The following is a 16,634-nucleotide window of genomic DNA, read 5'->3' on the forward strand; positions in this document are numbered from 1 at the left end:
CATACAGAAAGCAATGCAACAGTGGTATCAACCAGTGTTTTTAAAACCGGAACCGGTGACCTGACCAGTCCACCTAATGAACCGGTTTACCGACCGGAACCGGTCTAACCAGGATTGGTTTGGTCTAAACGAACCAGTTTTAGAAAAATACATTAAATAATTAATTTTTAATGAAACAAAACTATTTTTAAGATTGAGAACCATGATTCCAAGCCAATAGAGACAAAATATGCAAAGTTTGCTCATTTATATACGATGTAAAGGTGAATATATTGAAATGGCACCGAGTGCAATACATATCATCGACAAAATAGCAAAATACATGAGCAATGAGGCTCTAAATGGCCTATAAAGTCCGAAAACAATGTTGCAAGCTATGAGGCCATTGACCTACTACAAGTCTACAGTGTACACATGATCAATCATCAAGTTCATCACCACTACTAGCCACAGGATCATCATCAAGAGCTACATAGACATCATCTGGTTCAGAGTCTGAGGATGCCTCAGCCTGATCTGCAACCTCAGTAGCAATGCCACCAATAACAATAGAAGTGGACCTAATGGAAGCATGAGTTTGTCGACCTGCACGACTAGTGCTTTCCATTGGTTCTTTCCCTTTCCTTGATGCCGCTACTAATCCTGGTTCTGATGCCGCCACAAAATCTACTTCATCCCCCGCTAAAGCCATGTCGATATCAAAATTAGCCTCAAACACAGGATCTTTAGTCTCCTCCACCCATTCTGATGTTGGATTAATATCATCCAACACAATGGGATCTAGATCAGGTGCTTTGTTCATCATTTGGTTCCTCCTTAGTCAAAGGTTGTATTGCACGAAAACAAGATCATTTAACCGATTTTGTTCCTTAAAGGCTTGGAGAGGTTGTTTTTGGAGGGAAAGCACCCTTAATTTCCCTATAAAACCCCTAAACTACCTTGGAAAAGCCACATTGTGGGTCCTTGGTGGGCATGGCAAGTAACCGGCTGGTTTAGGACCGGTTAAGACCAGTTAGTTCCGGTTAGGACCAGTTAGGACCGGTTAGGACCGGTTTGGTCAAATTTTTCGCCACGCAGCCTATTAAACCCGGTTTTTTCACCGGTTCCAACCGGTGGGCCTGCTAACCGGCCAGTTAGACCGATAATCGGTTAGCTAGGCCGGTTTTTAAAACTATGGCATCAACGCCAATATATTCTAGCAGACACCACACTCATCCTGCGGGCCCTCCACTTAACGTCGATCCCCATGCCATTCCCCCTCCCCCGCCGCTACAGCTCCACACCTTCCCCGCTGTGTTCATTCTCGTGCTCCCGACTTCCACTCCGCCTGCCCCTTACTTCTATGTCCAATGCCTGCTCTGTGCACCCTTCCTCGTTGTTCTCCCCGCGTCCGTCCAGCATCAGTCATCTACATCAAACCCCTGTTCACGCCCTCGTGCCACCCCCGACTTCATTCGATGTGTCGTTTGTTGATTTGGGGTAGCATCACATGTGCTCTAGCCATGAAAATTGGTGGAGAAACTAAAGGACATGAGATCTCCAACACCCAGGAATGGTTTTGGCAGATTCTAAGCAATTTGGGAGATATTAAAATAATTAATATTTTTAATGGATTCCCTAAGTCTAAACTTACGGAAAATAAAATATTATTGTGAATTAATATAAAGTTGTGTTAGAATGGTCCAAAAGTCATGGATCAAGCCAGATATAATCTTAGCCGCTGATTAGGGATTTAATCTCGGTCGTTGATTTGTCAACGAGAAAAGTATAAGAGGAGGCTTGAGGGTCACTTGGAGAACACATCGAGTTGATCAAGATTTCGACTTTCTAGGGCTCGGTTTGCTGAGGAAGTTGAGAGAGTGGTCAAAGTTGCCGCTGAGGGGCAGTGAATACAAAAGCAGAGAGGCAAAGATAGCAGCAGGAGGATCAACGCAGTAGAAAAGAGTGAGGGACGCAAAACCAGCCAAGGTTCCACGCAGAGCCAGCCAGGGCTCACGCAGAGCCAGCCAAGAGCTGCGCAGTGCCTCAGAGGGCCAGCGTGGGTTACACAGAGGGCCAGAGGGCTAACGTAATGCCTCCAAAGGCTGACGCAGGCCAAGCCAGAGTGAAGCTAGGCAAATGTTGGGCCAGAAAGGGCTGACGCTGTCCCAGAGGTTGACGTTGGGGTTTCGTGGGGCAGATTCGAGCTGTGAAGCTGCCAGAGTGATTATCTGGGGTTTCAACCGGAACATCTATCTCCGACTGAGAAGTACCACTACCGAGATTATTCTCTGTTGGGTGAGCCAGTTTTGGCACCCAGATTGCACTCAGAAACTGCGTTAAAACCCTCAGATAACTGCATCAGTTTTCTTGCATTAGGTTTTTCCATGGACATTTGTCCAAAATCAACGGTGTCACTTGTGTGCTTGTTTTGTTTCCTTCAATTGATGATATGTAAAGTGTTGAGCATGTACTTATATTTATTTCCAGTATTTACATCGTAAATAACTTGTTAATTAACAAAACAAATAGGTAGGAATAAATCAGTAAAGTACATGAAGGGTTTCTAACAATTAGACTTAGAAATTCCAACATTGTTGCAATCCGCCGCTTTCCCGACAGACAAAGGAGTGGACCGTTGTGTCATTGATATCCAGTCAATGTCAATACATACGCAAATTCGATACGTCGTAACGGTCGGACGGCTATACGGATCTAAGTTATACGTCAAACCATAATTAATAGTTAAAAGTTACACAATATATATATTTTATATAATTTATAATTATATAATTAATTATTATATATATATATAGATATATATATAATTTAATTAAAAATATATATATTATTATTATTAAAAATTGGGTCCACTAGGAAGAAGAAAAACAAAATGGGTCATAATGATAATTCAAAAAAAAATCAAGAAGAACTCGACAAGCTGAGGAAACGCCTTGACAATGTCGAAAGGAAGCAAGACAATTTTGGGAAGACTCAAAACGACATGGCACAAAATATCCGAGCCATAAAAGACATAGTGAGCCAGTCTAATAAAGTAGCCAATCCACCCTAAACCATGCAAAGTCCCCGAACCTCGGAAGCAGAAAATTCTCCAAATAATGAGTTCCGGATGCATGAAAAGTTGTAAATTCCACAAATACACTTTGAAGGAAGCCAGTACTATACCAAATCTTCCGAAAGGAACCATCTTAAAATAAAAAATGAATTACCTAAGTATGATGGTAAGAACTATAAAGGCGTCGTCGTATGGGTAAATAAGATGGACGTCATTTTTTTAGCGAACCCTCGACGAGCAAGAAAGGGTCATGACCGCATCCAACTACCTGGAAGCAGAAGCATACGATTGGTTTATGTAGTGGTCGTCTAAATGTACAGGTTGCTCATTCAATTGGAAAAACTTTAAAAACGCTCTGCTAAAAAGGTTTCATGATGAGGAGGATGATGTCTACAAGAGATTCGTTCTCCTAAAACAAAAAGGACCAGTGAGTGAATACACTCACGAATGAAAAGTATTAGCAGTAAGGCAAAGAGGGTTCTCAGATGAAGTGCTATTAAAAATGTATCGTTGTGGCCTTAAAGATTACATTCGTGAAGAATTAAAATTGCATAAACCCAAAACCATTGAGGATGCCAGACACGCAGCTATAATTATCGAGTGAAAATATAAACTCCACAAGGCACCATATGCCAGTAACAAGAGAACTAACAACTACTCCAAGGGGAAGTCAGGTAAACCATCATCAGAGAACACTAGCAAGTACGTTCCACCACCAATGCGAAATGAAGGAAAACAACAATCTAGTGTTGAAAGGAAAAGGGATGGCAAATGTTGGAAATGCAGAGACAAGTATTACGTAGGACACAAATGCGCAACACAAAAATTGTACAACTACGAAGTCGAACAAGAAGAAGAATCTTCGAAAAGCATCTCTGATGAAGAGAACAATGAAGAAAATGAAACCCCTAGTCCAGAACCAAAAGAAAATATGCCACGAATTTCTTTCGCAGCCGTCACAGGGATAGCTCAGCCACACACACTAAAGCTTCAAGGTCACATCAAAAAGCAAAATGTTATCGTTCTAATAGACTCAAGGAGTATGCACAACTTCATAGATGTCAACGTTGCAAAAAAACTGAACATTTTTGCTTACCTTGTAGCAGATTTAAAAGTTATGGTAGCAGATTGTTATAGCTCCGATACCACTTGTTCAGTGTTTTTAAAACCGGAACCGGTGACCGGACTGGTCCACCTAATGAACCGGTTTACCGACCGGAACCGGTCTAACCGGGACTGGTTTGGTCTAAACGAACCGGTTTTAGAAAAATACATTAAATAATTATTTTTTAATGAAAAAAACTATTTTTAAGATTTAAAACCATGATTCCAAGCCAATAGAGACAAAATATGCAAAGATTGCTCATTGATATACCATGTAAAGCCTTAAAGGTGAATATATCAAAATGGCACCGAGTGCAATACATATCATCGACAAAATACATAAGAAATGAGGCTCTAAATGGCCACTAGAGTGCAAAAATAAAGCCTACAAACTATGGGGCCAGTGGCCTACTACAAGACTTCAGTCTAGACTCTACATATATGATAATAGTAATACTATAATAGTGATCAACATTATCACTTGAAGTTGAAACTTCTCATGAGTCTCAGTCATCATGATCAAACTCAGTTGGTTGAGTCTCGACTCCCAAACTGTGTAGCCACAAACTTCTCTATTGGTTCAGTGACTTGAGTCTCAAACTTCTGAAGGTATTCTGCCCTAATATGCCCTATTATTTCATTTGGTGCTCCACATGGCTTTACATGGCCTCCTATCCCAGCCAAGTGTTGCTTGAACCTGTTAATACCCCCTCCTTGAATGGATTATTGGCAATATTTGCAGAGCATTTTGCCATCAATCATATCACAATGAGCCCATGCAGTATCTTCGGCTTTTGGAGGGATGATGACTCGCTGGATGGTAGATCATAGAAGTGAGAAGTTTATAACACAAAAAAAAAAATCATGGATAGCAGACTCAAATGAGGAATTATCAAGTGCAAATCCTTACCTGGAAATGCAAACTAGCTCCCTTAGCCTCCTCTTGAAGATGGCAACTCCACTGACAGCTACACACTATCTCCAAAATAGCTCCAACTCCAACTCCAAGATGACTACTTCAGCAAAAACTCCACACTCTCCAAGCTCACAAACAAACTCACAAACACTCCAAATCAGTTGTGTGAGACAAATGAGAGTGAGAGGGGTCTCTTATAGCAAGTGTGAGGGTGTTTTTGGAGGGAAAATACCTTTCCCTCACCCCCAAAACCCCTAAACCACAAAACCGCTGCACTTTTTGTCATAATTCGGTGGGTTGTCCATAAACCGGCCGGTTTAGGACGGAACCGGCCGGTTTGCTACAAACCGGCCGGTTCCGCCCTAAACCGGCCGGTTTTTACCGGTTAGGGCTGTTTTCTGGGCACATGAGGTATCTAACCCGGTTTTTTGGCCGGTTCGGACCGGCCAGGCCTCTAACCGGCCGGTTACCGGTTTTTGTGGCCGGTTTTTAAAACTATGCACTTGTTATATATCTGATCTGAAAATATATGATAATAGAAATAAACCCGAAAATAATATGAAATGCTTCTTTATTGATCAAAACCCTTAAGGTAGGGCAACACCATACATTCACACCTTAAGGAAGGAGAACACTAAACAAGTCATATGCCTGTTCATACAATAATCCTTGACATCTCTCAATGGGGAGTCTCTAGCCTCTATATAGGCCTCATACATACAATACCATGGGTCATTACCATGGTTCCCTCAATACCATCTATCTAATACCATGGGCTTATTACATTATTGCTAACTACTTGTGGTCCCTTACATGATACGGGTTAACCACCTTATTTATTACTATGGCCCATCCCATTATTACATTATTCCCTTGGGTACCTCCCTCTGTACCCCATATTATCCCCCCTAGGTATACTACATTCTACCGCCCTTAACATGTTTCGTCCCCGAAACATAAGAAGAACACAAATAATAAGATCTACTCAAAAGAGTAGTCCACTGGTACCATGCACGTGCATCTAGCCATCCCAAAGAAAGGTGAACCCTCGATCTAGCTGGTGCCTCGCTCACTTGAGATGGAAGTTTACCCTGGTGGCTCTTCTATGTTGATGTGTAGTAGGTGGATCGTCGCTCCTCTCTATCTGTCATGCAGGGATTGTTATCCTTGTGGCTAATTCATTTCCATCTTGTTGGTTGTTTTCTTGCAGAGTGATGTGGGTGGTGATACGCTGAAGTTTTAACCATTGGTGTATCTTTCTTTAATTCACCACCTAATGGAGCTTGATTGGTATCTGGTACATGTTGTGGTGCCTATTGTTGTTTCTTATCTTCCAATATTACTTCAACCATTGAGTCCTCATCTGATGTATCAGTACCTGTAACATTTTCTGCTTCAACCTCCCTGGACTCTACCTGTTTTTCTGGTACCTAGTTTGATGTTTGTGTTTGGTTGTCGACCATCAAGGGCTTATCATCTGATGTGTCAATCCCTAGAACATTTTCTGCGTCAACTTCTTTGGACTCTACCTATTTATTGATGGAAATATCATGTAATGTAATTTTCTTCTTTTTATACCAGAGCTTTAGGAATTTCTTCTACACATTAATATTGATAGTACCCACTGATTCCATCCAAGGGTATCCCAAAACAACATCCACATTAGCCATATCTGAAGCATAAAAATCAAAATGTAATACATACGTGTTCATAGAAATCTTCAAATCTTTATAAACTTGCACCTCCTCATTATTAACTTGTGTGTGCTCTATTTGTTTTGTTGAAACTTGTAATTTTTTTGTCAATTTGACATTTATAAGATTTTGCTTGCAACTAGGATTTATAGACGCAATGATCTTCTCATTTTGAATATATCCCTGAACTTGTAATAAGCAGATACCAGTAGAAAATAACCCCACATGTTTCTCATTATCTTGTTTTCTAGCATGAGACCATCGGTTTAAAAGGAATTTTTCAAATTCTTCACCAGGCAGGTTGGAACATTTCTTTTTGTTAAGTAATTCCTACCATGTGGCCGCCTCATCTTTAAATTGCTCCATTACCCAAAATTTCCAATGTTTTGTCCATAATGATTTTTTTCTTTTATGTATTCTTCAATAGTAGGACCTATTGACCGCTACGTGTCAACTACCCATAGCAGTACACCCCATTTTTCGCAAAAGGGATAGCGCTTGATTGACGTGTCCGTTCCATTCAACAGTCATCGACAACTTGATCATATTATGTTGTAAACCCAGTCTGCATGAGTGAATTGTAAATAATCTTAGCAAAGTTGAGTCACGTATGTAAATTGCCTAGGTGGACCTAATTTTCTAGTGATAATTTACGTTCCGGAAGGTTTTTTGTCTCACCGATCCATGATCGGCAGAGTTTTCCTTCAGCCTAACCCCAAAGCTGGAATGAATTTTGTCATTAGAATCTTAGGAGAATCCTAGTGTGTTGATCTGCTAGATTATAGTTGTGTCGCAGAACTGGGTGGTTTATGAGGGTCTATGTCAAATGGGTTCTCCCCCTTGAGATGTAAAGTTGTAAAAGTCATGATGTAAAGTGTCTTGAGGGTTAGAAAATGTTTTATCCCCTCATAAATCCTAAGTCATAGGTCCTAAGTGATTTTTTCAAAGGCTAAATTCGAGGATCCATTTAAAAATAAATTAAAAAATTAAAAAATAATAATAATAAAATAAAATAAAAACCTAAAAATAATAAAATAATAATATTTTGAGTAAATAAATAATTTCAATTTTTTAATGCATTAAAAATTCGACGGATGAGATTAAGAGATATCTTGATCCTCATCGACGGTCGAGATCATTTTGACGTGGATCACTCGAACTAGCTGTTGGAAATTTTTCCTTTAAATAGGATGCTAGGGGTCATTTGAGATCATATTAGATCTGAGAGTCCGGTGCTAAAGAAAGCTCTCTTGTAGTCATTTTTGTGCAATAAAGAAAGACTTTGGGGTTAAAAATCTTGCTGGTGTTACTCTTCTGAAAATGTTGTAAGATTGTTCTATTTTTTCTGCATAATTTTATTTTCAGCCATTGATGATAGCTTAATGAAGATTGATTTAGGCACAGGTATCTTGTCTGATCTTTGGGGTTTGAATGATAGTTTAGATTCTGAAATATAGTGGTAGGTATCTCCATTTGATCGGGGTTTCACTATTGTTTTCTCCTTCTATGTTGATGGTTGATTTTAAGCTGTGCAGAAAATCCTTTTTTTTAGATTACCGGGCGTTAGGGGAAGTTCTCGATTGAACCAGCCAACTCTCGAATTGTGTTTTCTAAAAGAGCACAGCCAGTTCTTGATCCCGGGCTTATCATTTGAAAAAAAATTATTAATGCATGCAGGGTTTTCTGAAGCACCTCACATTAAGTTTGAAATCCTGAAAATATAACTGTGGATTATTGACAAATCTGGCTGCTAAAGAGCCTTGGATCTGTAAATATTGTAAATTCGTAGTTGGTTTGTAGGGTTTCATTTTTTATCATTGCATATATTTTCTGGGTTTTGTTTTCCATTTGCAGGTTGCAGGTCTGAGATAAAATCTTGTGGGAAAATTAGTTTTTGCAGGGCCTCTGTTTTCGTTGTTCAAGGGTTTCAATTATCAATTGTTTTCAAATCTGAAGAGTTTCGATTGTATTTGAAGAGAAAAAATTTCAAGAACTTTTGTGACCTGGGCAAAGCCCTTGCCGCTTGGCCAGCTGCCTATCCGCTGCTCTTTCTTTTATGCTGCCATCATCTTCCCCGAACCCTCATCGCTGTTACCTGTCCACCATATGATATTATCCCGCCTTTCTCCCAGCATATCAGTTACAAACATGGCCCCTTGCTGCCGTCAATCCCTGCAAATCCCCTGCGTGTTCACTTGTTCAATTCCGTCCTCTTTCAATCCACGCAGCCCCTGTCCTGGGTACCCACGCAGCTCTTTAAAAATCCACCTGCGTCTTCTATTTCCATCGCCTCTCCAATCTGTAGCACGCTGCTCCAGTTGCTGAAGAACTCCACACACAACTGCAGATCGTTTTTCAAATGTACGTCACCTGTATACAAAGCAGTCTAAAAAGAAAAAATATAATTTTTTTTAGGCACGGGCCAAGTAATTGTCACAGCGTGGGCGTCAGGTAAATTTCTTAGTTTTCAATACGATTCTGGGTTCAAGACCTGCGCCATTAAAAGTTACTGGAAACTTCAAAACCGTCCTCTATCTGCAGTCGAAGAAAATATGCAAGCCGCACTGTAAGAGATCACGTTTTTCTTTTACGGGCCAGGTAAATTTTTGTACGTGAAGTCTTCTCCCTGCTTGCGTATGAAGAAGTCGTCTTTGGTTTTCAGCGTAAGTGCAACTTTAGACTTTGGTTTCTCAGATTATAGTGTAGGGTCTAGCGTAAATCGTTCTCTTTTAATTTAATTTGTTTAGGTTTTATAGAAAATCAAAATCGATTTTCATTTTTTTTTATTTCGTATAGTGTTTAGGTTATTTTTAGATTAAAGTTTAGTTTAGGATTTTAGAGTTTAATTGTTAGTTTCTTTTTTATAATTTAGCTTTATTTTTTTTAATTTTTATCTTTAAGCTTTCATAAAAAAAATACATATATATAAAAAGGTTCCTTTTTATTTTAGATTAAATTTTATAATTGCAAGTTTTTTTTTTAGTTTTAATTTAGATTTTATTTTTTAAGTTTTGTTTTAAAAAATATATATATATAATAAAAAAATCATCTTCCTATAGTTTAGATTTTGATTTAATGTCATTTAGATTTCTTTATTCGTTTTAAAATTTTGCTTTATCTGAAAAAAATAAAAACATTTTGAAAAAAAAATTTGCCAAGATTCAGTCTTGCCTCAGGGATCTATCACGTTTTATCTTTTCCGCCGAGATTAAAATTTTGATGTGGAATTAACGTTTATCATTTTTATGTGGTTTAGGATGCTTAAATGATTATGAATGTGATATCTGGTTAGCGTTTAAAATTACGTGGTTGTGTATCGATCTTTACCTTTCGAAGTTTTAAATTGTTGAAGTATCATTTAAGCATTTTCTCGCATCTGATAAAATATCTTTATTTGAAGTTATTTGATGATAAATGATTGCTCTACATTGTTTACATTTCTACAACATTCAGTAATTAATCGTTTAAACGTTAACCCCATAAGGCACTGGTCTATTAATTTAATAAAATCTATTTAGTGTTGGTTTCCTTTCGTGTCTCCCAAACCAACCGATTCACAGTTGGTCATTCATTTTCCTATAGGGTCTACCCCCCTTGGCCGCAGGAGACAGGCTTAAACGGAGAGATCGGGGATCAGAGTGACAGCCCCGCGTTGAGCGTTGTCGTGACAATCTGTGCGACAACATTTTTTGATGCCGTTGCCGAGGACAGAGTTTTTCTGGCCCTGGCGTTCCAACGACATTTATAATTCTTTCATCTTTCGCATATCGCGTTTGAGCTGGCAGATTCAACATTTTTTGGCATCATTTGGATCTCTTTCATCACTTTATCTTTCGTCATATCAACAATTTCTCTTTAGTTCGTTTCTTGTTTGGGTGGCGACTCCATTTCTTTTCATTTTCCCAGACAAGAAGCCTCTCTCATATCAGCTTGTTGGTTACTTTTTGGATCCTAGAATTTGACTCATTGTTCAAGTGGCGACTCCACTTCTTTCATTTATTAATTTTCTTGAGCAGAGATCTCTTTCTATCATCCATTTGATCCCTTATTATTCATCATGGATTATTCGTTTAAACCATGTCATTTTACTGGTGTTCGCCATGATATTCCGAAGGTGGCCATTTCTAAATTACCTGTGTTCTCGGGTGGTGATTCAGTCGCTGTTAAAAAGCATCTAAGCTGGTTTACTCGTATAATGATCATGTATTGTAGATCTCCTCAGTATAATCATGAAGATGTCAAAATGCGTCTATTTGTCCTTTCCTTAGAAGATGATGCTTTGAATTGGTTTAATGGTTGTCCTGAAGATTCCTTCATTTCTTTGCAAGACATTGTCGATGCTTTTAAAGATAGATATGGTGATCTAGATAGCTCGCCTTGTGCCCCTAAAATCGTGCAACAGAATGAAAGTAATCTTATAAAAGGTTCAGTTGTCGATGAAAGATTTCAAGACAATGCTTCATATCAGAATTTGCCATCCACTTGTACCATTGCAGATCATAGTGGAAAAGTAGAAACAAATTGTAAAAACAGTGTTGACAATGAAAAGGAAGATCATAAGCAAATTATACAAGATCTAATGCTGCTGGTAAAAAATATGGAGATCAATCAAACTAATTACGCCAATGATGTAAGAATTTTATGCACCCACCTGGAGAAGCGTAATAGGGAGATAGAAGTCATGCAAAATCAGCATACTAAGGAAATTGAGGCCATGAAGACTAATCATGACACAGAAATTAGTTTTCTGCAAAGCAGGTCATGAGGCTTAGATGAAAAAATGACGACCATGCAAGCAAATCATAAGGAAGAGATAAACTCTATGTAGCATTGCTTAATGACCATAAAGGAAAAAGACAATAAAGTAATAAAAGATATGGAAGCTAATCAGATATGTCTTCAGAAAAAGTTATTGACCATAGAAGAAGATTATGCCAGGGAAATCAATGCTATGAAAGTTGAACATTCTAGCCAGATAAATGCCATTACAATATAGGTACATAAATTTCAACAGCAGATTAAGGATGAGAGAAACCAGGAAATATCAATAGATCAGGAGCCTTCTCATTTGCTGCAACAAGCTCCATCTTATTATGAGGAGGTCATTCGTTCGATTGAAAGGTGGTTAATTGAAGGGGATCCAGATAAAGTTAAAAACGATAAAGATCAAATGCAGGATAAAGAAAGACATGTCACGCATATCTTACATACTTCAGCTGATAGCTTTGAAGCAGAAAGTTCCATGTCATCAGTGATACAGCCTGCCAAGAAGAAAAAGTGCAAAAGAAAGAGAATGAGAAGAAGATTTGATGCATCAGACGGCCGCGAGCAGCTTGATTTTCGGATAGGAAAAAGTCCTACCATATGTAGAATTGGACATGGCACATCCGACAAGCAGCCGACAGATTTTCCTGAAAGCAGGCAAATGCTCAGTATACACTATATTGAACACATCTGATGCCATGGGGCATCCCCTGTATTTCTAACCTTACTCCTTATTTTCTCAGCATTTTCATTTCTGTTTTAGGATTAGATTTACCTTTCATGTTACTAGATAGTTAATAAATGAAGAGCTTATATTTTTCCTGTGCTTAGCGTTATATGGTGATTTTTTGGATGGACGCTACTTATGTTTTATTGTGTGTTGCGTGGATGTAGATTCTGGATTCTCACATTCCTGCAATGCAGCAACGTGTCCCCAAGTGGAGCCAGATGTTGACCACCACGTGTCAACTACCCATAGCAATACACCCCCTTTTCGCAAAAGGGATAGCGCTTGATTGACGTGTCCGTGCCATTCGACAGTCATTGACAGCTTGATCATATTATGTTGTAAACCCAGTCTGCATGAGTGAATTATAAATAATCTTAGCAGAGTCGAGTCATATATGTAAATTGCCTAGGTGGACCTCATTTTCTAGTGATAATTTACGTTCCGGGAGGTTTTTTGTCTCACCGATCCATGATCGGCAGAGTTTTCCTTCAGCCTAACCCCAAAGTTAGAATGAATTTTGTCATTAGAATCTTAGGAGAATCCTAGTGTGTTGATCTGCTAGATTATAGTTGTGTCGCAGAACTGGGTGGTTTATGAGGGTCTATGTCAAATGGGTTCTCCCCCTTGAGATGTAAAGTTGTAAAAGTCATGATGTAAAGTGTCTTGAGGGTTAGAAAATGTATTAATCCCCTCAAAAGCCCTAAGTCCTAGGTCCTAGGTGATTTTTCCAAAGGCTAAGTTCGAGGATCCATTTAAAAATAAATTAAAAAATTAAAAATTAAAAATTAAAAAATTAAAAAATAATAATAATAAAATAAAATAAAAACCTAAAAATAATAAAATAATAATATTTTGAGTAAATAAATAATTTCATTTTTTTAATGCATTAAAAATTCGACGGATGAGATTAAGAGATATCTTGATCCTTATCAACGGTCGAGATCATTTTGACATGGATCAATCGAACTAGCTGTTGGGAATTTTTCCTTTAAATAGGATCCTAGGGGTCATTTGACATCAGATTAGATCTAAGAGTCTGGTGCTAAAGAAAGCTCTCTTGTAGTCATTTTTGTGCAATAAAGAAAGACTTTGGCGTTAAAAATCATGTTGGTGTTACTCTTCTGAAAATGCTGTAAGATTGTTCTATTTTTTTCTGCATAATTTTATTTTCAGCCATTGATGATAGATTAATGAAGATTGATCTAGGCACAGGTATCTTGTCTGATCTTTGGGGTTTGAATGATAGTTTAGATTCTGAAATATAGTAGTAGGTATCTCCATTTGATCGGGGTTTCACTATTGTTTTCTCCTTCTATGTTGATGGTTGATTTTAAGCTGTGCAAGAAATCTTTTTTTTTCAGATTACCGGGCGTTAGGGGAAGTTCTCAGCTAAACCAGCCAACTCCCGAATTGTGTTTTTTGAAAGAACCCAACCAGTTCTTGATCCCGGGCTTATCATTTGAAATTTTTTTATTAATGCATGCAGGGTTTTCTGAAGCACCTCACATTAAGTTTGAAACCCTGAAAATATAACTGCGGATTATTGACAAATCTGGCTGCTAAAGAGCCGTAGATCTGTAAATATTGTAAATCCGTAGTTGGTTTGTAGGGTTTCATTTTTTATCATTGCATATATTTTCTGGGTTTTGTTTTCCATTTGCAGGTTGCAGGTCTGAGATAAAATCTTGTGGGAAAATTAGTTTTTTGCAGGGCCTCTGTTTTCGTTGTTCAAGGGTTTCAATTATCAATTGTTTTCAGATCTGAAGAGTTTCGATTGTATTTGAAGAGAAAAAATTTCAAGAACTTTTGTGACCTGGGCAAACCCCTTGCCGCTTGGCCAGCTGCCTATCCGCTGCTCTTTCTTTTATGCTGCCATCATCTTCCCCGAACCCTCATCGCTGTTACCTGTCCACCATATGATATTATCCCGCCTTTCTCCCAGCATATCAATTACAAACGTGGCCCCTTGCTGCCGTCAATCCCTGCAAATCCCCTGCGTGTTCACTTGTTCAATTCCATCCTCGTTCCATCCACGTAGCCCCTGTCCTGGGTATCCACGCAGCTCTTTAAACATCCACCTGCGTCTTCTATTTCCATCGCCTCTCCAATCTGTAGCACGCTGCTCCAGTTGCTGAAGAAATCCACACACAACTGCAGATCGTTTTTCAAATGTACGTCACTTGTATACAAAGCAGTCTAAAAAGAAAAAATATAATTTTTTTAGGCACGGGCCAGGTAATTGTCACAGCGTGGGCGTCAGGTAAATTTCTTGGTTTTCAATACGATTCTGGGTTCAAGACCTGCGCCATTAAAAGTTACTGGAAACTTCAAAACCGTCCTTTGTCCGCAGTCGAAGAAAATATGCAAGCCGCACTGTAAGAGATCACGTTTTTCTTTTACGGACCAGGTAAATTTTTGTACATGAAGTCTTCTTCCTGCCTGCATATGAAGAAGTCGTCTTTGGTTTTCAGCGTAAGTGCAACTTTAGACTTTGGTTTCTCAGATTATAGTGTAGGGTCTAGCGTAAATCGTTCTCTTTTAATTTAATTTGTTTAGGTTTTATAAAAAATCAAAATCGATTTTCATTTTTTTGATTTCGTATAGTGTTTAGGTTATTTTTAGATTAAAGTTTATTTTAGGATTTTAGAGTTTAATTGTTAGTTTTTTTTTTATAATTTAGCTTTATTTTTTTTTATTTTTATCTTTAAGCTTTCATAAAAAAAATAATAGATTAGATTTTATAATTGCAAGTTTTGTTTTAGTTTTAATTTAGATTTTATTTTTTATGTTTTGTTTTAAAAAAATATATATATATATATATATATATATATCATCTTCCTATAGTTTAGATTTTGATTTAATGTCATTTAGATTTCTTTATTAGCTTTAAAATTTTGCTTTATCTGAAAAAAATAAAAATATTTTGCCAAGATTCAGTCTTGCCTCAGGGATCTATCACGTTTTATCTTTTAAGATGCTTAAATGATTATGAATATGATATCTGGTTAGCGTTTAAAATTACGTGGTTGTGTATCGATCTTTACCTTTCGAAGTTTTAAATTGTTGAATTATCATTTAAGCATCTTCTCGCATCTGATAAAATATCTTTATTTGAAGTTATTTGATGATAAATGATTGCTCTACATGGTTTGCATTTCTACAACATTCAGTAAGTAATCATTTAAACGTTAACCCCATAAGGCACTGGTCTATTAATTTAATAAAATCTATTTAGTGTTGGTTTCCTTTCGTGTCTCCCAAACCAACTGATTCACAGTTGGTCATTCATTTTCCTATAGGGTCTACCCCCCTTAGCCGCGGGAGACAGGCTTAAACAGAGAGATCAGGGATCAGAGTGACAGCCGCGGGTCTGAGCGTTGTCGTGACAATCTATGCGACAACAGGACCATTATCTTTTCCTGTAAAATATAGAACCGCCATGTAGAGGGTTTTGAAAAAAATTCATTTACTTAGCGAAAATTTGAAATGGCCACAATTTAGTCACTATTGCTCAGAATCCCTATTATAACCTGTTTTTAGAAATGGAACAACCATTTTGCTTCTTCTCATGTGATAGAAATCCAGATTTAGGCACTGGAATTTCTAATTCGCACTACAACTGTCTCGTTGTCACAAAAATTTCTGCAAAAAAAAAAAAAAAAAATATATATATATATATATATATATATATATATATATAGTCCGGGTGAGGAAGATATCGTTGATTTAAATATATATATATATATATATCAACGATATCTTCCTCATCCGGACTCCAATTCAACTGATCTTTTTTTTGAAATTGGGTATTTTTTTGCCAATAACCCAGATCTGCAATTAGATTCTGCAAATATTGCCCCAGAACGTACAGATTTGATCTGAAAAATCGCCGCCCCGAAAAATGTCTATAACACAGTTGATTTTTAAATCCGCAATATCTCCTTCATTCGGACTCCGATTCCGCCGATTTTTTTTTCAAATTGAGTATTTTTTGTAAAGAACCCAAATCTGCAATGAGATTCTGCAAATTTTGTACCAGAACAGATAAATCTGATCTGCAAACTCGCCGCCCCAAAAAATTTCTTGCAAAAAATAAAATAAAAAATCTTCACTTTTCCCAAGAAAGCGCTCTGATACCACTTGTTATAGATCCAACCTAAAAATATATGAAATGATACCAATATACCCAGAAATAATAAAATAGAAATAGATAGAAATGCTTATTTATTGATCAAAACCCTTAAGGTAAGGCAACACTATAAAATCACTCTTTAAGGAAGGAGAACACTCCACAAGCCATATGCCTGTTCATACAATATTCCTTGACATCTATCAATGGAGAGTCTCTAGCCTCTATATAGGCCTCATACA

At 37.7% G+C, this 16,634-nt stretch overlaps 1 protein-coding gene across 5 annotated transcripts in view; it reads right to left on the reverse strand.

Annotated features, from left to right (window-relative positions):
- LOC149142958 (2-oxoglutarate (2OG) and Fe(II)-dependent oxygenase superfamily protein) overlaps positions 1 to 16,634 on the reverse strand; it is a 316,570-nt gene that overhangs the window by 7,511 nt on the left and 292,425 nt on the right. The window lies entirely within an intron of this gene.

This window comes from Pinus tabuliformis, chromosome X (assembly GCF_031772625.1).
Source record: "Pinus tabuliformis cultivar Carrire ecotype Pingquan chromosome X, CPIR1, whole genome shotgun sequence".
Taxonomy (NCBI): Eukaryota; Viridiplantae; Streptophyta; class Pinopsida; order Pinales; family Pinaceae; genus Pinus; species Pinus tabuliformis.